The sequence below is a fragment of the Hypomesus nipponensis genome, chromosome 3 (genome assembly GCF_054491055.1).
Source record: "Hypomesus nipponensis isolate SF chromosome 3, ASM5449105v1, whole genome shotgun sequence".
Classification (NCBI taxonomy): domain Eukaryota; kingdom Metazoa; phylum Chordata; class Actinopteri; order Osmeriformes; family Osmeridae; genus Hypomesus; species Hypomesus nipponensis.
In genome coordinates this window covers 575,001-580,000 of record NC_140363.1, presented here as the reverse complement: position 1 = coordinate 580,000, position 5,000 = coordinate 575,001, and the positions used below count along the sequence as shown (strand labels likewise).

General features: G+C 46.8%; 1 non-coding gene and 16 pseudogenes across 1 annotated transcript; all 17 read right to left on the bottom strand.

Moving 5' to 3' along the window:
• Window positions 1–83: 83 nt before the first annotated feature.
• On the bottom strand, window positions 84–202 carry LOC146297516 (5S ribosomal RNA; annotated as a pseudogene).
• Window positions 203–378: 176 nt separating this feature from the next.
• On the bottom strand, window positions 379–497 carry LOC146297515 (5S ribosomal RNA). Its single transcript, XR_014739264.1, has one exon. It is a non-coding gene; the product is annotated as a 5S ribosomal RNA (ribosomal RNA).
• Window positions 498–673: 176 nt separating this feature from the next.
• Window positions 674–782, bottom strand: LOC146297514 (5S ribosomal RNA; annotated as a pseudogene).
• Window positions 783–958: 176 nt separating this feature from the next.
• LOC146297513 (5S ribosomal RNA) lies at window positions 959–1,077 on the bottom strand (annotated as a pseudogene).
• A 172-nt stretch (window positions 1,078–1,249) lies between these two features.
• Window positions 1,250–1,368, bottom strand: LOC146297512 (5S ribosomal RNA; annotated as a pseudogene).
• A 170-nt stretch (window positions 1,369–1,538) lies between these two features.
• LOC146297511 (5S ribosomal RNA) lies at window positions 1,539–1,657 on the bottom strand (annotated as a pseudogene).
• Window positions 1,658–1,841: 184 nt separating this feature from the next.
• LOC146297510 (5S ribosomal RNA) lies at window positions 1,842–1,950 on the bottom strand (annotated as a pseudogene).
• Window positions 1,951–2,195: 245 nt separating this feature from the next.
• LOC146297509 (5S ribosomal RNA) lies at window positions 2,196–2,314 on the bottom strand (annotated as a pseudogene).
• Window positions 2,315–2,487: 173 nt separating this feature from the next.
• LOC146297508 (5S ribosomal RNA) lies at window positions 2,488–2,606 on the bottom strand (annotated as a pseudogene).
• Window positions 2,607–2,779: 173 nt separating this feature from the next.
• LOC146297507 (5S ribosomal RNA) lies at window positions 2,780–2,898 on the bottom strand (annotated as a pseudogene).
• Window positions 2,899–3,071: 173 nt separating this feature from the next.
• Window positions 3,072–3,190, bottom strand: LOC146297506 (5S ribosomal RNA; annotated as a pseudogene).
• Window positions 3,191–3,368: 178 nt separating this feature from the next.
• LOC146297505 (5S ribosomal RNA) lies at window positions 3,369–3,487 on the bottom strand (annotated as a pseudogene).
• Window positions 3,488–3,754: 267 nt separating this feature from the next.
• LOC146297504 (5S ribosomal RNA) lies at window positions 3,755–3,873 on the bottom strand (annotated as a pseudogene).
• A 173-nt stretch (window positions 3,874–4,046) lies between these two features.
• Window positions 4,047–4,165, bottom strand: LOC146297503 (5S ribosomal RNA; annotated as a pseudogene).
• Window positions 4,166–4,338: 173 nt separating this feature from the next.
• LOC146297502 (5S ribosomal RNA) lies at window positions 4,339–4,457 on the bottom strand (annotated as a pseudogene).
• Window positions 4,458–4,630: 173 nt separating this feature from the next.
• Window positions 4,631–4,749, bottom strand: LOC146297501 (5S ribosomal RNA; annotated as a pseudogene).
• Window positions 4,750–4,927: 178 nt separating this feature from the next.
• Window positions 4,928–5,000, bottom strand: part of LOC146297500 (5S ribosomal RNA) — a 119-nt pseudogene continuing 46 nt past the window's right edge.

Genomic DNA, 5,000 nt, shown 5'->3' with positions numbered 1-5,000 from the left:
AATGAAAACAGCTTCCAGCCCCTTTCATGAAGGACTACTTGTGCATATTGCAACATTTCAGTTTCTAAGTGAATGAGCAAAAGAGCATACAGCACATGGTATTCCCAGGCGGTCTCCCATCCAAGTACTAACCAGGCCCGACCCTGCTTAGCTTCCGAGATCAGACGAGATCGGGCGTTGCAAGGCTGGTTTGGCCGTACGAAATAAGTTGACAACCATAGGCTACTTATCCATATACAGATTTGGCAATTGACAATGCAAGGTGGTATCTCTCTCTCTCTCTCTCTCGTGTCAAAATGAAAACAGCTTCCAGCCCCTTTCATGAAGGACTACTTGTGCATATTGCAACATTTCAGTTTCTAAGTGAATGAGCAAAAGAGCATACAGCACCTGGTATTCCCAGGCGGTCTCCCATCCAAGTACTAACCAGGCCCGACCCTGCTTAGTTTCCGAGATCAGACGAGATCGGGCGTTGCCAGGCTGGTATGGCCGTACGAAATAAGTTGACAACCATAGGCTACTTATCCATATACAGATTTGGCAATTGACAATGCAAGGTGGTCTCTCTCTCTCTCTCTCTCTCGTGTCAAAATGAAAACAGCTTCCAGCCCCTTTCATGAAGGACTACTTGTGCATATTGCAACATTTCAGTTTCTAAGTGAATGAGCAAAAGAGCATACAGCACCTGGTATTCCCAGGCGGTCTCCCATCCAAGTACTAACCAGGCCCGACTCTGCTTAGCTTCCGAGATCAGGCGTTGCCAGGCTGGTATGGCCGTACAAAATAAGTTGACAACCATAGGCTACTTATCCATATACAGATTTGGCAATTGACAATGCAAGGTGGTCTCTCTCTCTCTCTCTCTCTCGTGTCAAAATGAAAACAGCTTCCAGCCCCTTTCATGAAGGACTACTTGTGCATATTGCAACATTTCAGTTTCTAAGTGAATGAGCAAAAGAGCATACAGCACATGGTATTCCCAGGCGGTCTCCCATCCAAGTACTAACCAGGCCCGACCCTGCTTAGCTTCCGAGATCAGACGAGATCGGGCGTTGCCAGGCTGGTATGGCCGTACGAAATAAGTTGACAACCATAGGCTACTTATCCATATACAGATTTGGCAATTGACAATGCAAGGTGGTCTCTCTCTCTCGCTCTCGTGTCAAAATGAAAACAGCTTCCAGCCCCTTTCATGAAGGACTACTTGTGCATATTGCAACATTTCAGTTTCTAAGTGAATGAGCAAAAGAGCATACAGCACATGGTATTCCCAGGCGGTCTCCCATCCAAGTACTAACCAGGCCCGACCCTGCTTAGCTTCCGAGATCAGACGAGATCGGGCGTTGCCAGGCTGGTATGGCCGTACGAAATAAGTTGACAACCATAGGCTACTTATCCATATACAGATTTGGCAATTGACAATGCAAGGTGGTCTCTCTCTCTCTCTCGTGTCAAAATGAAAACAGCTTCCAGCCCCTTTCATGAAGGACTACTTGTGCATATTGCAACATTTCAGTTTCTAAGTGAATGAGCAAAAGAGCATACAGCACATGGTATTCCCAGGCGGTCTCCCATCCAAGTACTAACCAGGCCCGACCCTGCTTAGCTTCCGAGATCAGACGAGATCGGGCGTTGCAAGGCTGGTTTGGCCGTACGAAATAAGTTGACAACCATAGGCTACTTATCCATATACAGATTTGGCAATTGACAATGCAAGGTGGTCTCTCTCTCTCTCTCTCTCTCTCTCTCTCGTGTCAAAATGAAAACAGCTTCCAGCCCCTTTCATGAAGGACTACTTGTGCATATTGCAACATTTCAGTTTCTAAGTGAATGAGCAAAAGAGCATACAGCACCTGGTATTCCCAGGCGGTCTCCCATCCAAGTACTAACCAGGCCCGACCCTGCTTAGCTTCCGAGATCAGGCGTTGCCAGGCTGGTATGGCCGTACGAAATAAGTTGACAACCATAGGCTACTTATCCATATACAGATTTGGCAATTGACAATGCAAGGTGGTCTCTCTCTCTCTCTCTCTCTCTCTCTCTCTCTCTCTCTCTCTCTCTCTCTCTCTCTCTCTCTCTCTCTCTCTCTCTCTCTCTCTCTCTCGTGTCAAAATGAAAACAGCTTCCAGCCCCTTTCATGAAGGACTACTTGTGCATATTGCAACATTTCAGTTTCTAAGTGAATGAATCAAAAGAGCATACAGCACCTGGTATTCCCAGGCGGTCTCCCATCCAAGTACTAACCAGGCCCGACCCTGCTTAGCTTCCGAGATCAGACGAGATTGGGCGTTGCCAGGCTGGTATGGCCGTACGAAATAAGTTGACAACCATAGGCTACTTATCCATATACAGATTTGGCAATTGACAATGCAAGGTGGTCTCTCTCTCTCTCTCTCGTGTCAAAATGAAAACAGCTTCCAGCCCCTTTCATGAAGGACTACTTGTGCATATTGCAACATTTCAGTTTCTAAGTGAATGAATCAAAAGAGCATACAGCACCTGGTATTCCCAGGCGGTCTCCCATCCAAGTACTAACCAGGCCCGACCCTGCTTAGCTTCCGAGATCAGACGAGATTGGGCGTTGCCAGGCTGGTATGGCCGTACGAAATAAGTTGACAACCATAGGCTACTTATCCATATACAGATTTGGCAATTGACAATGCAAGGTGGTCTCTCTCTCTCTCTCTCGTGTCAAAATGAAAACAGCTTCCAGCCCCTTTCATGAAGGACTACTTGTGCATATTGCAACATTTCAGTTTCTAAGTGAATGAATCAAAAGAGCATACAGCACCTGGTATTCCCAGGCGGTCTCCCATCCAAGTACTAACCAGGCCCGACCCTGCTTAGCTTCCGAGATCAGACGAGATTGGGCGTTGCCAGGCTGGTATGGCCGTACGAAATAAGTTGACAACCATAGGCTACTTATCCATATACAGATTTGGCAATTGACAATGCAAGGTGGTCTCTCTCTCTCTCTCTCGTGTCAAAATGAAAACAGCTTCCAGCCCCTTTCATGAAGGACTACTTGTGCATATTGCAACATTTCAGTTTCTAAGTGAATGAATCAAAAGAGCATACAGCACCTGGTATTCCCAGGCGGTCTCCCATCCAAGTACTAACCAGGCCCGACCCTGCTTAGCTTCCGAGATCAGACGAGATTGGGCGTTGCCAGGCTGGTATGGCCGTACGAAATAAGTTGACAACCATAGGCTACTTATCCATATACAGATTTGGCAATTGACAAGGCAAGGTGGTCTCTCTCTCTCTCTCTCTCTCTCGTGTCAAAATGAAAACAGCTTCCAGCCCCTTTCATGAAGGACTACTTGTGCATATTGCAACATTTCAGTTTCTAAGTGAATGAGCAAAAGAGCATACAGCACATGGTATTCCCAGGCGGTCTCCCATCCAAGTACTAACCAGGCCCGACCCTGCTTAGCTTTCGAGATCAGACGAGATCGGGCGTTGCAAGGCTGGTTTGGCCGTACGAAATAAGTTGACAACCATAGGCTACTTATCCATATACAGATTTGGCAATTGACAATGCAAGGTGGTATCTCTCTCTCTCTCTCTCTCTCTCTCTCTCTCTCTCTCTCTCTCTCTCTCTCTCTCTCTCTCTCTCTCTCTCTCTCTCTCTCTCTCTCTCTCTCTCTCTCTCTCTCTCTCGTGTCAAAATGAAAACAGCTTCCAGCCCCTTTCATGAAGGACTACTTGTGCATATTGCAACATTTCAGTTTCTAAGTGAATGAATCAAAAGAGCATACAGCACCTGGTATTCCCAGGCGGTCTCCCATCCAAGTACTAACCAGGCCCGACCCTGCTTAGCTTCCGAGATCAGACGAGATTGGGCGTTGCCAGGCTGGTATGGCCGTACGAAATAAGTTGACAACCATAGGCTACTTATCCATATACAGATTTGGCAATTGACAATGCAAGGTGGTCTCTCTCTCTCTCTCTCGTGTCAAAATGAAAACAGCTTCCAGCCCCTTTCATGAAGGACTACTTGTGCATATTGCAACATTTCAGTTTCTAAGTGAATGAATCAAAAGAGCATACAGCACCTGGTATTCCCAGGCGGTCTCCCATCCAAGTACTAACCAGGCCCGACCCTGCTTAGCTTCCGAGATCAGACGAGATTGGGCGTTGCCAGGCTGGTATGGCCGTACGAAATAAGTTGACAACCATAGGCTACTTATCCATATACAGATTTGGCAATTGACAATGCAAGGTGGTCTCTCTCTCTCTCTCTCGTGTCAAAATGAAAACAGCTTCCAGCCCCTTTCATGAAGGACTACTTGTGCATATTGCAACATTTCAGTTTCTAAGTGAATGAATCAAAAGAGCATACAGCACCTGGTATTCCCAGGCGGTCTCCCATCCAAGTACTAACCAGGCCCGACCCTGCTTAGCTTCCGAGATCAGACGAGATTGGGCGTTGCCAGGCTGGTATGGCCGTACGAAATAAGTTGACAACCATAGGCTACTTATCCATATACAGATTTGGCAATTGACAATGCAAGGTGGTCTCTCTCTCTCTCTCTCGTGTCAAAATGAAAACAGCTTCCAGCCCCTTTCATGAAGGACTACTTGTGCATATTGCAACATTTCAGTTTCTAAGTGAATGAATCAAAAGAGCATACAGCACCTGGTATTCCCAGGCGGTCTCCCATCCAAGTACTAACCAGGCCCGACCCTGCTTAGCTTCCGAGATCAGACGAGATTGGGCGTTGCCAGGCTGGTATGGCCGTACGAAATAAGTTGACAACCATAGGCTACTTATCCATATACAGATTTGGCAATTGACAAGGCAAGGTGGTCTCTCTCTCTCTCTCTCTCTCTCGTGTCAAAATGAAAACAGCTTCCAGCCCCTTTCATGAAGGACTACTTGTGCATATTGCAACATTTCAGTTTCTAAGTGAATGAGCAAAAGAGCATACAGCACATGGTATTCCCAGGCGGTCTCCCATCCAAGTACTAACCAGGCCCGACCCTGCTTAGCTTCC